Source organism: Zerene cesonia, chromosome 5 (genome assembly GCF_012273895.1).
Source record: "Zerene cesonia ecotype Mississippi chromosome 5, Zerene_cesonia_1.1, whole genome shotgun sequence".
Classification (NCBI taxonomy): Eukaryota; Metazoa; Arthropoda; class Insecta; order Lepidoptera; family Pieridae; genus Zerene; species Zerene cesonia.
Window position 1 is genome coordinate 3625063 of NC_052106.1, and position 16209 is coordinate 3641271.

Here is a 16209-nt window from a genome sequence, read left to right on the forward strand (position 1 = left end):
TTTTTTTCGAAAAAATGTAAATAAACTAATTAAAAATAGAACATTCTAGATATTTTGGTTGAAAAGATTGAGCTGTTTTATTTTGATAAAGATTGAGCCGTTGTATTTACCATCAATTCTTGAAATTATTAATAGACGCTACAAAGCGTGTTGTTTGATAGATAAATGTTGAATTTGAATGTTTATTTACGAAAATCGTCGTCCTATTACTCATTTATTTCACCTTACGACCGGCAAGTCTTGGGTTCGAATGTCTGGCCATTCACTAAGTCAATAAAAATAAATATCAACAAGAAAGAATCACACTAGATGCACGCCCCGACTCCTTCCGGGTAGTCATTTATTGTAATTGTAATAATGTAAACTACATCTTTTATGTTGGATCTAACTGCGCATGTTGTATAAATTTAATTGAGATCGGTTGAGTAGTTTAGGAGCACATCGCCGAAAAACGACGTGACATATAATTTATATATATTATATAAAATAATATAATTTTCGTATTATTACAAAATAAATTTACCTAAACACAACACACACGTTAATATGTTGGAAAATATGCACGTTCGTTATCTACACTAATAATATTTTAAAAAGGAAACTTATATATTTGTATGTTTGTAACGTTTCACGCAAAAACCACTGCAACAGCTGCAACTACACTGAGTGACATAGACTACATATGTACCACGGGCGAAGCCGGGACGAACAGCTAGTTGGCTATATAGTCGAATTACACGACGGTTCTATTAATAATAGTATCACAGTTTAGATATCAAGCATTTTACCGTTAAAGGTCCTACTAATTCTGCGGAATTACAACTAAAATTTAATTAAAGTCGTTTTTAGTGCTTAGCTAGAGCGAAAATGATATACCATTTTACGATAAAAGACACTTGTAAATTTATAAATACTCGAGGTTGTCCTGCTTTCAAATTAAAACTTGACCTTGAAATTTGAAATTGACTCTGCCAATGTCAATGAGCTACTTCGAGGAAGATATATATTTCAGTGGGTTTTCTTAGTTTTGTTATTTGATCATTATCTATAAACAAATAAGTGTAATTATGATAAATTATTTGATTGTTTAACCATAGCCATAGTAAATTATACTTTGACTATAGTTAAAATTATAACAACTGATTTCTATAACCAATAACAGCAAACAGTGAAAAATGCGAAGAGTAATTCTATCTTCTATCTCTTCTTTACACCTACCACTGAACTGCTTTGGATGTAGTTTGCTACAGAGATAGTTTGAAACCAGAGAAATCGGTCGGTAGCAGGGACCATGCGGAGAAAACCCGGGATTGTCTTTATCTATTATTACGTGAGCGAAGCCACGGCACGAAAGCTTCTGTCAATGTAAATGTAAGCTTCATAATTATAAGATTAATTTACATTGAAATAATTACATGTTTAGGTATGTATTGAAAATATCAGACTGTCGTAACTTTACACAGTTTCAAATTTTTATCTCGATAAGAGTTATTCCAGATTATGAACTAATAAAATCGGTCAAGTGTGAATCGGACTCGCCACACTAACGGTTCAGTACAAATAAATTACGTAGCAACTGCAGAGAAATAGCCATCCACCCAACTTATAGCCCTGTCAACCGTTGCTTAACCTCGATTTTTTATTATTGCTATTGCCGAGACACAATGCAATGCATTTCTGGGGACAGATAGATAGACGGATTCATGCGTAATTACATGGAATTCTCATGGAATTGAGATGTACCCTTGTAAAAGATCTGTTGCCTGTATGTATGCTTAAATCTTTAAAATTATGCAACAGATAATTATGGGTATTTTTTAAGAGCTATAGTAAAGCAAGAGGAAGGTTGATACATGTAACAGAAGAAAAAGGGGGGAAAGGGGTTTTACTCTGAATTTAACGCGTACGAAGTCGCGGACAAAAGCTAGTAAAGAATAAACAGCAAACCTTTTTTGCGCAATTTTATTAAAAGTAAATGGAATCTTTCACAAATGGAACTACATAACACATAAACGAATTATAATATATCCACCAATAAAAGCATACATCAAAGTAAATAAGAGATGCGAGTAAATAATCAGTTTTATGATTTCCTTAAAGCGGTGATGTAATAAATAACACACCAGTAATAAAGCAATGGTTTCCCAGAGAGCATTTCATGATTCATAAAATCCTTTATACTGCAGTGTTGTAGGTTTAGTTCGCAGGTTTAATCTGTAAATGCATTTCCTAGGCATAGGTTACGAGTTTCGTGCAATAAAACGCGATTTTATGACCGTCATATTATTCTCTTGTGTGTTAAACCGTCATAGCTGGTGGCTATAAATATATCGGTGATAATTTATCTTAAATTATATAGGCAATGGATAATGAGGGCAATAAAAATATAATTGCTTCTTGATTTTATATGCGACGGATAAATAATAATTGGTTTTGAGAGGTGCATGGAATAAATTTTATGTTGTGATTATAAAGCCATATTTTAAATAATTTTATGGATAGCTTTAATAACTTCAAATTATACCTTCTAGCTCTAAATATAAACAGACGTATTTGAGTTTACAAATAATATACAAATGTACAGATATTGTTTTAATGCTTTCCAGATTTTGAAACTCATTATTCATGATTTATATTATAGTTGCTTACGCCTCCGGCTTCCCCCGCTTGGCTTTAAGAAATTCTCATGAATGGGAATACCAAGATTTTCCGACGTGAAAGAACTCAAATAAACAAACAACACGTTTATAATATTAATAAGGATTTTGAGAAGAGGAAATCCTTTCACTGTATAGTATGGTATGGATTTATATAGGTGGTCACATATTACACCATAATATATCTATTATTTTAAATATACTGTTTGAAGTCTACATCAATGGTGATGAACATCGCTCTCCCTTTATGTTATTGTATGTCATAAATCGACGTACTCTATGACATTATCTTATAATCAATTTCATATGATTAATTTTAAACTGCGTCGTATACGAGCATGAATCCATTATTAAAAGTTTTAATTATGTAGCGGCGAAGTTGTATAAAGTTAATGAAAACACGTCTGACCCACAGATCGTCAACTGAAATACGCCTATTACGCGAATACCTCGATTATTAATGGTTTTCATTACGTTGCCTTTTAATCCTAATAGTCAGTAATGGGCCCTTATGATGGATAGTATCGTTGTTATTATGAGGTGAATGTTAATTAACTTTATCATCGCTTTATTTCGTTCATCTACTGTAATTGCAGATAGTTTGGTTATTTAGTCGTTCTCGTGATTCAAAACGTAAGCCCAGGTCCATTTTCTTACCAGCCCTTCTTCAATTCTTCTCATGAATCCTTTCCTTTTTCCTTTCCTACAATATTGGCAATTCATTTGATGAGGCGTTAGACTACTTATTACTGCAAATTTTCATGGACCAGACCAGGGACCCACGCTGCTTTACCAAATGTAAAAAAAAATAATTATTTAAAAAAACGAATTAACAATTCTCCGACTCTCTTCTCTTTGTCTTAGTTTATTACTGGAACGGTTACTTTTATCGACATATCGAATTAATTATAGTTGGACTAAATTTAAATATTTTTTATAAAATATAAAAATGTATTTAGTTTAGAGAGCCATGGAATGTTGTCGCTTACAAGCACAAAACAGTTCAATGGCACGATTATTTTAAAAGTTTAAAGTTTTAACATTGATATGATTTTAAGAGAGCAACTACTGAGTTTCTTGCCGGCTCTTCCTTGTAGAAACGGCTTTCCGAACCGGTGATAATTTATTACTTTTCTGTATTATAACGATTCAAAAGCGCGTCTAGACAAATTCGAGTTGATAAAATAAATGTTCGAATGTGAATGTATGAGTTTGCTTATTTAAATAAGCGTTGGTTTTTGTATTGAACAGTAATTGAATTGAACAGTAAATGATTATAATTGTTGTTTTATAAATATAATTATTACGTATGCGTATGTTTCATATAAAAAGTCCGTTTTTATTTTACACATAAAGAAGACTGGAGTACAAGAAACCTACGTTTTAATCATTGGACAACTTAGGAATAGATTCATATTTCTATCCTTTTGATATTTTACTCACTTATTTAGTACTCACAGTTTTCACTAAATTAATGAGTAAACACAATTTTCCTGTTATATTTAGAGTCAGAACATGAACTCTTTCTAGTCATAATTTCCAACAGTTAAACAATAATTTACTAATGATAATTTATTATTTATATAGCTGCGTATATAAATATTATAAAATAGTTAGATATAACATAGTAGGCAGAACAAAGGAAGGATAGAGGTATCATTTTCAAGGATTGTCTTGTTTTTGTTTACCACTGTTGTCACACTTGACAAGCCCGGTAATGGATAATTCTGCGGTTTAATCAATCAAGTTTCGCGTAAATTCGAGAAGGTGACCCTTGTTTGATTAATTGATAAAATATTTGCGTGTTAGCTAGAGATAGATAAATGATAACTGGTTGGGCTTCTTGTGATTAATGTGTTTTATATAAAGTAGATGAGTATAAAGCTATTACTTATCTGTATTATGTATTCAAATTATAGAGGTTATTTCCAATAAGTAAAAAAAAAAAAAATACGAAAAACTGCTTTTAAAAAACAATGGTTAACATAGAATTAAAAATCTTACTTCCTTCTTAATATTATAAACGCGCAAGTTTGTTAATATATGGATTTTTGTTTGGCTACCACGCGAGTGGAGCCTCGAGTACCTTTCTTTTTTTTTTTTAAGTGGGGAAATCTTGCATAGATACCCACGGCCTCCGGAGATAAAGCCGTGGGTTATGTCGGATTCCTACCGACCAAAACCCCACTGTGTTCCGTCGAGCCACTTAAGTGAAGGGGCCACGGGAGTTGGTTAAAATTCGTCCGCGACCGAGCCTCGAGTACCTACTAACTACTAACTATACTAGTGATACACTACTAATAGTTTCACAGCGGATTTTTACGACTTTAAAAAGCAAAATATTTAATTTTTTCTTACTATAGATTAATGCTGCTCTTCCGAGATAAAATGACATTTTTTTTATTGATGCTTTGCTATGGCTTACCATATATGCAAAATGATATATACCATATCATTTTGCTGCTCAATACTTCTATGCCAAGTATGTTCTTATACGAGTATAGGACTCGGATATTATAAAATTATGTAATAATATGGTGACTACGGAATACTGGCAAGTTAGTTATAATTTTAGTAAGTTTGTAATTGTAAAGATTTATTTCATGGATAATCTTATTGTGTTTTATATGTAAATATTTAAGAACAATTTTTGTTTGAAGTTTTTCATCAGCGAAAGTGCTGTCATCATCGATCATCAGGAGTTACCTAGAGATTATCTTCTTCACCCATAAATAAGATCATTTTAGGTAGGTTTTACGTAATTACTTTAAAATTATATGCATAAAGGAACTTAATGAACGAATAAGTATTGTGCGTAAATGCTTATGGGACTAAATTCCAAAGACGTTTTAATTTAGCACGGAATCCCATTTAATTGTTCTTGAAATAAAGACAGCATAAATTCTACGAAAGCATCTTATTTCCAACGTAACAAATTCATATAATTTACATTTCTTCTCTCTGTTTTGGTTTTAGCCGGGCTTCAACGTTCTTTAAGCATTTATATTGTTTTGAAAGACATGATTAAGGTGGTATGAATTACAATGGTACAGGGTACTAATTAATAAAAAAAAAAAATCGCTTCTATGAATATTTTTAAACGCACTTTTTGATATATGTATGGATTTTAGAAATGCACACCTAATTTGCTTATAATATGAATGTTAATGATGTAATTTGCGGCTTGTATTCGAAAACATAGACAAATTTAATGAATGAATGACATAGTATTGAGTGTAACGAAAAACCCTCTGAATATATATTTTATGAGCAATTTCGAATCACATTTACTGGTTTGTGTTTTTCCCATTTATTTTATTTATTCATTGAACATGTATATTATTATTTTGTTTTGTACGCGTTTAATACAATTCGGAAACTTTTTAATCTAAATGCAAACTACAAAGTCAAAGGTTGATGTTACATTGTAATTTATAGATAATGTGATGCACGGTTGGATGAAGATTGCATAAGCGCTAAAATGTTCTCCCTTCCTACTCCCGTACTATCATATCAGTTTCACGTCTTTACGATTCCTGGTTATTTCTGTGTTCAATACGGTTGCACTTGACTACAAGCTTTTTTACGTAAGCTACGTAAGCCGATGGTTGATAAATCTTCTCGTTTGCTTTCCTGTCTCATAAAAAACTTTCAAGCTACACGTGCTCGGTGCTTATACACAATGCGAACTCATACATCATACGTAGAATATTAAATTATTGCATTATGATCGTGGTTTGTGTTTTTGTAGGTTTTAAAGCGGTCTGGCTATGTAGATTGTAGATGACAATCATAAAAATTAATAAACACACAAAATTTTTAAAAATGTGTTACAAAAAAAAAAACAAAAATTAAACTATTAAAGAAGAAACCGCCTTTCTATTGAGAAAATAGTATGGATACTGATACTATTAATTTATTTGGAAGATAGCAACACTTAATAATGCTCATAAAAATATTTGTATTCTGGATATTTATAAACAGGCTTTAAAGGGTTTTTATAAAATCTTTTAATAGTCCAATTATATTTTTCATTCTTGAGTCTGCCTTGTAGCTATATAATTGTGTCGTCTTAAAGAAAAATAACAGTTAACATTAAGTACTTCATCTCATTGTAAATTTCAGATCTCACGACAATAATAGAGGCAATAAAAGTAAACGATATAACCCGATATCGCTACGCCATTGGACAAATGTATTTAAAACTGCTTGCCTTCCACAGTTCTGGTAATGTTGGTGATATTGTGTTTTAATATTATCATAGATTACGTTTCGCATTATTGGTACACCAGCTGTATATTGCAGACAGATGTTGTAATCTGGTTCCTATGTGAAGTAGGCGACATGATTGAAAATTTCGCCTTGTCTCCAGTACTGTCTTATACAATATTGGAACCATTACTAAACCTACATCCAAATCAAAAACGAACATGATTGTTGGTCAAACGTCGCGCATCTTTTCGTACCTAGACGTCGCTTGCTGCTTTTAACAGATCGATCAACGAACAGATGGTATATGCACCTGTCAATACAGAAATGGGTTAGGATGTATACACATGACTCGTTAAGTCCGATGTACATTGTAAAAGCATTTGCACATATTATGTAGGAATCATTTATCAACGGGTCACAGTGTAGTATTTTTGCGGCCAATGTCACACAGTTACGTATGCGACCCGCATGTAATGTGTGCTAGCCTTTAGACACAGTGTGATCTGAAGGTTAGTAATAGACACCATATAGAGTAATATAGACAAACTTTCAAATAGATGATGGTATAGTAAGTTTATATATTTCATTAGCGGTCCGCCCCGGCCTCGCCCGTGGTACATATAAAACCTAAAGCATTCCCCAATAAATGGGTTATTTAAAGCTAAAATAATTTTTTAAAAGGCACCAAACAACGGGTACCAAATTACGGGTTCTACTACATTTAAAAATAATTTTATTTATATTGACAACGCGACCTATTGAAAAACTGCTCCAAACCATCCTCGCATATATAATGTATACACTCGCGTTTCTGTAAAGTAATCTAGCACTATGCTGAGTATAAATCTCGCGACCCTTTTTAATTCCACTCGATTCACTGGTCTTTCCACAATGACATGGAAAAACTTCACTCCACGTTTACCTATGTAGGTACTTTTACGTATATTTTATGAACTTGATATTACTTGGTATTTTAAACATATTTCCCTCTTGTACCTTTAACAGGAAAATGTCGATTATTTCAATAGAATTACGACGAATACTTTTACCATATGTATACATAATTTCATAATTTCTTACATAAAAACGTCTCACGGGTTTCTCTGAAATGCTTTACTGAAACAGCGTCAAGAATTTCGGTTTTTATGAATATGAATGTATATCTGTACCTTTTAAAATTAAAACTTCGATAATAAACACACGAATTCAATACAGTTATATCATCTCCTTTATGTCCTCACGGTGTATATGGATAAATTATCATCTTCCTCACTGTTTATTGTTGGAGTAAGAACACATGCGGTGCATCATTAAACTTAATAATGGCCCAATTTGTAACCACAATACTCGTATATCTTCGGTATCGCTACACTATCAAAGTTAATTGTATGTTTGGGAATAAATCTACCTACGGTAAAGGTTTGGTTTGATAATTTATTATCCGCGTCGACTTTTTTCTCTCTAGAAATATGGCAATTTTCATAAAATGCTCCATATTATTCTGCTATTGCTGGCTTCAATCTACTCATAAATACAATCCCTTTAATGAATTTAAAATGTGCTTTTTTACGTTATATCCAGTATGGAAACGTAAATGCAGTCGGAGAAAAATTTTGCTACGCATTGTGCACTTATCTATATAAATAATAATGAATCGCAAACTGTGAAAAAACTCGTGATCGGCTCGACCATTTCAGGTAAGCCTCGTGTCACTCGGCTTCATAAAAACAACTTTAAATAATCGCGGGAAGTTAAATTTAGAAACTATATTTATATCATATTTATATTTCGGCATATATTAATATAAAATTCTAATTTAAATTCAAATTTAATTTATCGACACTTCACTAAAACTATAAATAAGTTCTCCAAAAATTTCGTGGCACAGAAAAGCTTTAACTTGCGTTAACGTTTGAATCACTAAAATTTTTATGTGAAGTTGATATATCTTTTTAATTTTTAGTTTTATAGCATTGAAATGCTTTATAAATGAGAAATTTTGAAAGAATAGAAAAAATTTGATCACGAGGCAGGATTCGAACCTGCGTATCTTGCCTAACCGTAGCAAGCGTTGCTACGGTTAGGCAAGATACGCAGGTTCGAATCCTGCCTCGTGATCAAATTTTTTCTATTCTTTCAAAATTTCTCATTGATATATCTTTTTAAAAACGACACATAAATTTTCATCAAAATAAATGAATTTGTCATCAAGATAACTTCATGAAGATAAGATTGATACTGAGAACTACACAGCATTAATGCATCAGGAAAATAATCAACGCACAACGAAGTGAGGCGACTAGGAAACTTAGTTTGAGGAAAAATTGTCGTCCTATGTTATATAATCGAAAATTTTTAGCTGATTGTTTTCAATTTATTTTTCTTTCTTAATTTCAAAAAAAAACTTATATGCCGCCTTATAAAACGCCTAAAACACTGAACTTAACTTAAATTCTAAAAAGATTATATATTTTACAAACATACACAGCATTGATCCTTCACTAGAATTCCATATGTAAAGAGACACATTTTTTACATACGTACATATTTTTTTTACATACAGTAATAACATTCATAAAAAGAGGTTTACATTTTTCATGAACCGCAATAAAGCGCATATATCCACCTTTTTCCTTTTGAAATGACACATGTAAACATCTACGAGTAAAATATAAAGCTGGGCAGCCTGGGAGTAAATAGAACGAAAAAATGATATAATAAAGAATAATTAGTTCTGTACAGCAGCCAGTAAACGGTTGTATATATCTCCTTGATAAGTTATATTAAAGTTTTACCTTTGTGGCGGGCGGTAAAGTTGTTTGCTAGCACAAAACTTTTATTGGCAACAGTTTCGTGGATGTTCCTCGCTTGAATATGCTGTGTATATTGTGTATATAGCATTATATAATGACTATATTCTGGATGAAATAGTTGGCGTAGAATAAACGATATTTGGTGGATTCAATATCAGTTTATTGTGATTTACTATCCACTTAAAAAAAGGACAATAACTAGAAAATATTTTTTGCACTGTATTAAATAAAAATCTTACATTCGGCGATCTGTAGTTTGCATGTCAAAATTTGTATTTTTTATGTTTTTCGATTATGTTTTATATTAGCACTCTGTTTTGAAAAGAGGAACTACCGAGTTTCTTGTCCGTTGAAGCGAACTTTCAAATCAATGTTAGTTAAAAAAAAATACTGATAATAGCCATTTGTAAAAGTAAGCATCACAGTAATTGATTATTAAAAACATAATTTGATATAACATATTAATTAATAAATACGCGAATACCATGTTTGCGACAGAATAAATAATTGTGCCTGGCAGAGATTGCTGTTGATGTCTTTTTTTTCTGTTTACTGTGTTCTTGTTGTTTCTGAGTTTGTACAATAAAGGATTGTAAATAAATAAATAAAAATAAATAGTGTTTATATATTTAAATAAAAATGTAGGTGATTTTTCTTTGTGATAACAGCAAAGCTGTTTCACATACCACAATGTGAAATGAGTACCCTTTGGGTTTCCGTGGTTGTTGGTTGTTCAAAATATAACTCCTAGCGTTTTTATTGTAATGATCAATGTTAAATTCTATTTATTTGCCGTTATAAGCCTTTATAGAAGCTTTTTGTGGCAATTCGTAATGTGATCAAACAATAAGTGATATTTCCACGATCACTCGTTTTTCTCTCTCTAATCTGCTTTTGAATTACAACAAACAATTAATCTACGACATTAATGTATGAAAAAATCTTGATGCATGAAAGGAGCCTCATACACATCGTTATCGTTTGATGCATAAAGCATATAAATCCAGGCGCATGCGATCCATGATGACACAATACTACGCGCAATACTTCCAAATAAACGAGAGTCCACGCGGCGGCTGTGTGTAGTGTTTGGACGGTAGAATACCAGTGACGTAACGAAACCGAACAAAATACGCACATCTATGTGGATAGATTTGTTAGTTTTAGATGTATAATTTTTACTGGATTTTTTAATACGGGCAACTGAGTTTGTGGTTTGCCTGATGGTAAGCGATCACCTCAGGCCATGAACATTCGCAGAGATGAATGCAGAGATGAGTGCCTTTATGAATGCGCTACTCGCTTTTAAGGTGTGAAGGATAAATAAAGGATTCACTACTGTAAAGAAGGAATGCATTGAGAAGGGCGAGGGAAAGGAAAGGGGCTTTTATGTCATAGTCTCCAAAAACATAAATTAGTCCAACTGATTTTACGACTTTACATAATATGCTTTTAAAAACTTGTTATTTGTTTCTCTTTCCGCCTATACTCTCATTATGCTTGTTAGCTTTTGCCCGGGTTGCCTGTAAGAGATCACTGCTAATTGGCCGCCCAACAAATTTTACTCTTTTTTAAGCCTATGTTAGTTTATAGTTTTTTCCTTGAACAATTTTGTTGAAGATCGAAATAAATAATTCATATATATATATGACTTATCCAAAAAGAAAGTGTCAAATACAGCAGGTATGTTTAATGTTTTATTTATACACGGCTTATACTATAGGTATTAAACATAAAAGCCTGTTGAATAAAAAAGTAAAAATAGAGAGTTTATAGTTTTAAATTAACGATTCATAAAACGAGGTTTTAATAGTATATTAAAAACGAAACACGAAAAGAATTTATTTAAATTCAAGAGGAAGAAAGCCACATAGTTTTATTAATGGTTTTATTATCGACTAGCAAACTCGGCGAACTCCGTTTCGCCACCAGATGGCTTCGTTTTTCCCGCTTTTCTGTTGAAATTTTTCCGGAATTTTCTTTGCTATAAACCTCACGACGCCCAAGACCTTTCCAACGAATGCAAAACCGTGGAAATCGGTTCGTGCGTTCTGGAGTTATAGCGTCAGGAAGGAAAACCCGACTTATTTTTATATAGTAGATTACATATCAACACTATCAAACCAGTATTATATCTGCTATAATTTATATTCTATTATGATAAAATTGTACGTATATGGTCGGTATCTTTAAAGGGAAAGATGTATAAAAGAATTAAATAGTAGAAACCAAAACAATGTTAATATGTTTTATAGAAGTATCAGAAATACAAGTCAGAAACGGCTAAACGGATTTGCATACGGCTTTCGCTTCTATATTGTTGAAATCGCTACTAATATTATTCAATAACTGTTAAGCATGAATAAAATTTAAAAAACTTGTATTAATAATCAGCATTAAAACCCTTGTATACAATTAGTCTTATCTCATTTTATTATTATAAGTATACAAGCTGCGCCCCGCGGTTTCACCCGCTTAAGTCCGTATCCCGTAGGAATATCGGCATAAAAATTGCCTATATGTTATTCCAGTTGTCCAGCAGGTTCAGTAGTTTTTGCGTGAAAGAGCAACAAACACACACACATCCTTACAAAGTTTCTCATTTATATTAGTAGGATAGGATAATTACGACATGTTTGAAAGTATGTTGAGAGAGGACATAAGGCATATTTTTTAAAATGATGGCGGCAGGACATTGTTGACGAACGCAAAAATTTCCCTACACGTAAAAAACAATAATTGCGTTATCTGAGTAACATTCCTACGGACAAGGGCCTCATACTCAGGTACTAATACAATATTCTTTACATACCAGTTAACGAAAAGGGTTACGTAGGTAGGTACTAATAGTTCCTCCAGTTAATTCGGGTCAAACCGCAAGCACAGGAAGTTGAAAATGAAATTCACAGTCCGTTTATTGTCACTGAATAAGTTTATATAGAACCTATGTTTTGTGTGCAAACCATTAGAACAATAATATCACGAATTGTGAAGATAAATACTTCGAACTAGGATTTCTCATCAATAAGTTATGTTTTGTTACAAACAGTCGTTAATAGGTCCATAAGATTTCTGAAAGACTAGACATAACTATTCTCGAAGTTTCTTGTCTACTTGTTGCTTGAAGATGCTGTTACTATGGTATAGGGCAATGACCTCTCCATTTCCCCTGAGTCTAGGTAATCTATTTAGAATTGACGTCATGTATAAGGTTCTATATTTAATGTTGAAATGAAACATTTCAATTGAATATGGATAGATCTCTGTAGAAGAAGAAGGATGTGGCTTGACATAACAAACTAATTTACGATAAAATATATTGACCATTCTTTCTTCTATAAAGATTACATTAATATTTATTTTGAACTATTACCATACATGTAGGGGACATCACTCCCTAATGATCTAGAAATCCTTTTTTTATGTCATCGTCGACAATGGAGCTGGTGGGTTGCCTGATGGTAAGCGCTACTACCGTCCATGAATATTTGGAGAGGCGTAAGGTCGATTGCAGACCTTACGCCTCTACAAATGGATTGCCGACTTTACATTTAGGACTTAAGGAAAGGACTAGGAAGGGTAAGGAAAAGGATATGGACCTCCGGCTCTCTCACTCACGGAACGAAACACAGTGACATAATATTATTTCATGGCGGTCTTTTATGGGCGAGCTGGCCCAATTCGTGACGAAGCGTGCTCGACTCCCACATACAAATCTGTCGGTAGTAATAAACTTACCCAGTGTTACTTTACCATTTGTTTACTAATTCAGCCGGAATATATTATTATTAATTAATAAGAACTTAATTTGATTATTAAGTAGTTAAATTTCACACCCAGCTAATCTGGGCCTCTAAACACCAATGTGTTGACCGAATATCTATTGGCCAATAGTCTGATTAACCGATAGCTTGTGAAACGTTCATGAAATATACACACACTAATGAAATATACAAATTTTCCTTTCAAATTCATTATTATTGTTGTAATTTATGTTTATGAGATTTTGTAGAACACTGAATACAATTATAATTAATGTTCTACAAAGTTTAATTATCCTCTATAAAGATCGCTAGCTACATATGACCACATTTTTGTGTAAAAGATTTTCTGTTTTTTTATTAAAGAAATTTCGTCTTGCCACCAACTTAATCCCTGTTTTACTTTGAAGCGTTTATGTCATACACAAGATGCATATTAAAGTTGGGTGAATATTTCAGCTCCTTGAAGACAATCTCCGGTATAGTTCTTCTCTCTGGTAAACTAGTGTTTCGCCCCGGTTCCACGCGTGGTACGTTTCTTTGCATAAGAACGTTCCTTGTGCCCTAACAAAAATGTTTAAAAAAAGTAGACGAATTGGCCGAGCCGTTCTCGAGCTTACCCTTAGCAACATGTTTGTCGAATCATTTATGTTATATATATAGATAGTAAGAGCTTGTATGCATTTTAACTTGTATGAATATTAAACTCAATAGTAATGAAAACATTCATTTATATTTATATTCAGATACCTACTCATTTAGCAAACATTAGGTTAACCTATATGAACCTATCCAACGTTAGAAACGTTGACTGTGGTCACGTACACATAATTTAAATTTTATGGTACATATCGGTTGTCGTTTTAAATAAAAAATTGCCGTTTGTTGTAATTTCATTTCTATGTGTGCAAACAGAAAACTTGATGTGATGTGGATACACAAATTTTAATATTTTCTTCCCTTCAATAGGGTTTTGGTATTAATAATTATTCATATGTTATGTAGACAGCTATTATTTACCTTTGCCCTAATAAATGTATGAGGTAAGGCTACACCGATCGATCAGTTGTTTGTTTGCATCCAGCGGTCGCTCACCCACTGGCGTGTGACGGCGATGACACCGATCCCATGTGCGCTTAGCCAAAAATACATTCGTGAATGAACGAAACCCGCCAATTCCGAGCGATCCTGAGGCGCGCTCGTGGAAAATTTCACATCCGGCTACATTCGAGCCTCTAAACACCATATAAAAATAACCCCTCCAGCCCAAGTTATAAAGAGAGAAGTTGCGTGCACCGATCTGTGGAAAACAATTTGGTGAATGCTATGTTTCCATGAGCGTATCTCAAATATCGTTCATCGTATTGTACATACTTGACATTGTAATTTCGTTTTAGATTCATAAGGGTATTAAACTTTATTGGAACTAGTTACGTAAAAGCAATAAATAAAGAGGACACATTAACGATCCTTTAGTCCCGTCGCATACTCAACATAATTTTGTATCCACATTCTCAATGCAATATCAGTAATTTTGTTGTCATGAGGAAAGTGTAATTTTCACGTTTATGGCATGTCCGTTTGGCCTTTAACAGTCTGTCATAGCAAAGACAAGTGAAAATGTAACTCATTCGCAATGTTTAATTGATAGAAATTATAATGAACGAAGAATTAAACATCCCTTATTTTTAATTATTACACTGAAGATCAAACAATAATTTACATAACATATAAATTGATTTCAAAAAAGACTAAAATGACTTTTAAATTTTTCATTTCTTGCAATTATAAGGTACATTCTTCAAGAAAAGTGAGATATGGTTGTGGTTAAGGTGACGTTACTCAGCGTTAAAAGTATCAGAGAACGGTTGGATTTTGTATGTAAAGTGGAGGGAGGTGATGAATTGGCACTTTGTGTGACACAGTCGCATGACATTTGCATATATTATGGTAATACTCTGCATCGAACTTCTGTGCTAAAAGATTATTCTTTACATATCATATACTTTATATTAAACCAAGTGTACGCCCAGGTTCCGCCCGGGTTTATTGTAATTGAAATAATATAAACTATCCTCTGTTTTAAATTGATTCGAACTGCAGGTGGTATGCAAAATTGATTAAAATACAAACGGACAACAAGCGGACAAACAATGTGACACGTAATTTATATATATTAATAAAGCGCTGTGTTTTCAGCGGTGTGGTTGCAACGTTATGTATTCTTACGCGTGTATTGTGTTTATAAAAAAGCTAATGATATTTTGTAAGTACTTTATCTATTAAATAGTCAATTGTTTTGGAATATAGGAGCCGTTTTATGACTTATCAGCTCCAGTTCTAGCTCTAGAGTCATCTCTTTACTTACAGCGTGTGTGTGTGTGTTTGACATCCCAGAAGTTTCGGCTAGCCGAACCAGTTTCAATGATTCTTTTTTATTATAAGCTGATGTCTTACATTTGATTTAGGTTAGATAATTTGAAGGCCATTTAGTTTTATGTTCTAAGCAATATGAGAACTTAGGAATAGGTGGCCGAAAGAAAGTTTAATATTAAATATCTTAATTCAGCCTTTGATGCCCGCTGTTGGTACTAATGCACTCTACCTACTACTCGCCGTCGCTACCTACTCGTCGCCAATATCTTAATTATTGTGGTATAACGAACAGCGACATTCTACTTATATTATCCTTCAGAACTTCTGCATAAGATTCGTGTTTGGCTTGCGCAAATATGATCATGTCTCCGATTTTCGCACTAAGCTCAA

At 32.7% G+C, this 16209-nt stretch overlaps 1 protein-coding gene across 2 annotated transcripts in view; it reads left to right on the forward strand.

Annotated features, from left to right (window-relative positions):
* LOC119840283 (dual 3',5'-cyclic-AMP and -GMP phosphodiesterase 11) overlaps nt 1-16209 on the forward strand; it is a 162215-nt gene that overhangs the window by 38762 nt on the left and 107244 nt on the right. The window lies entirely within an intron of this gene.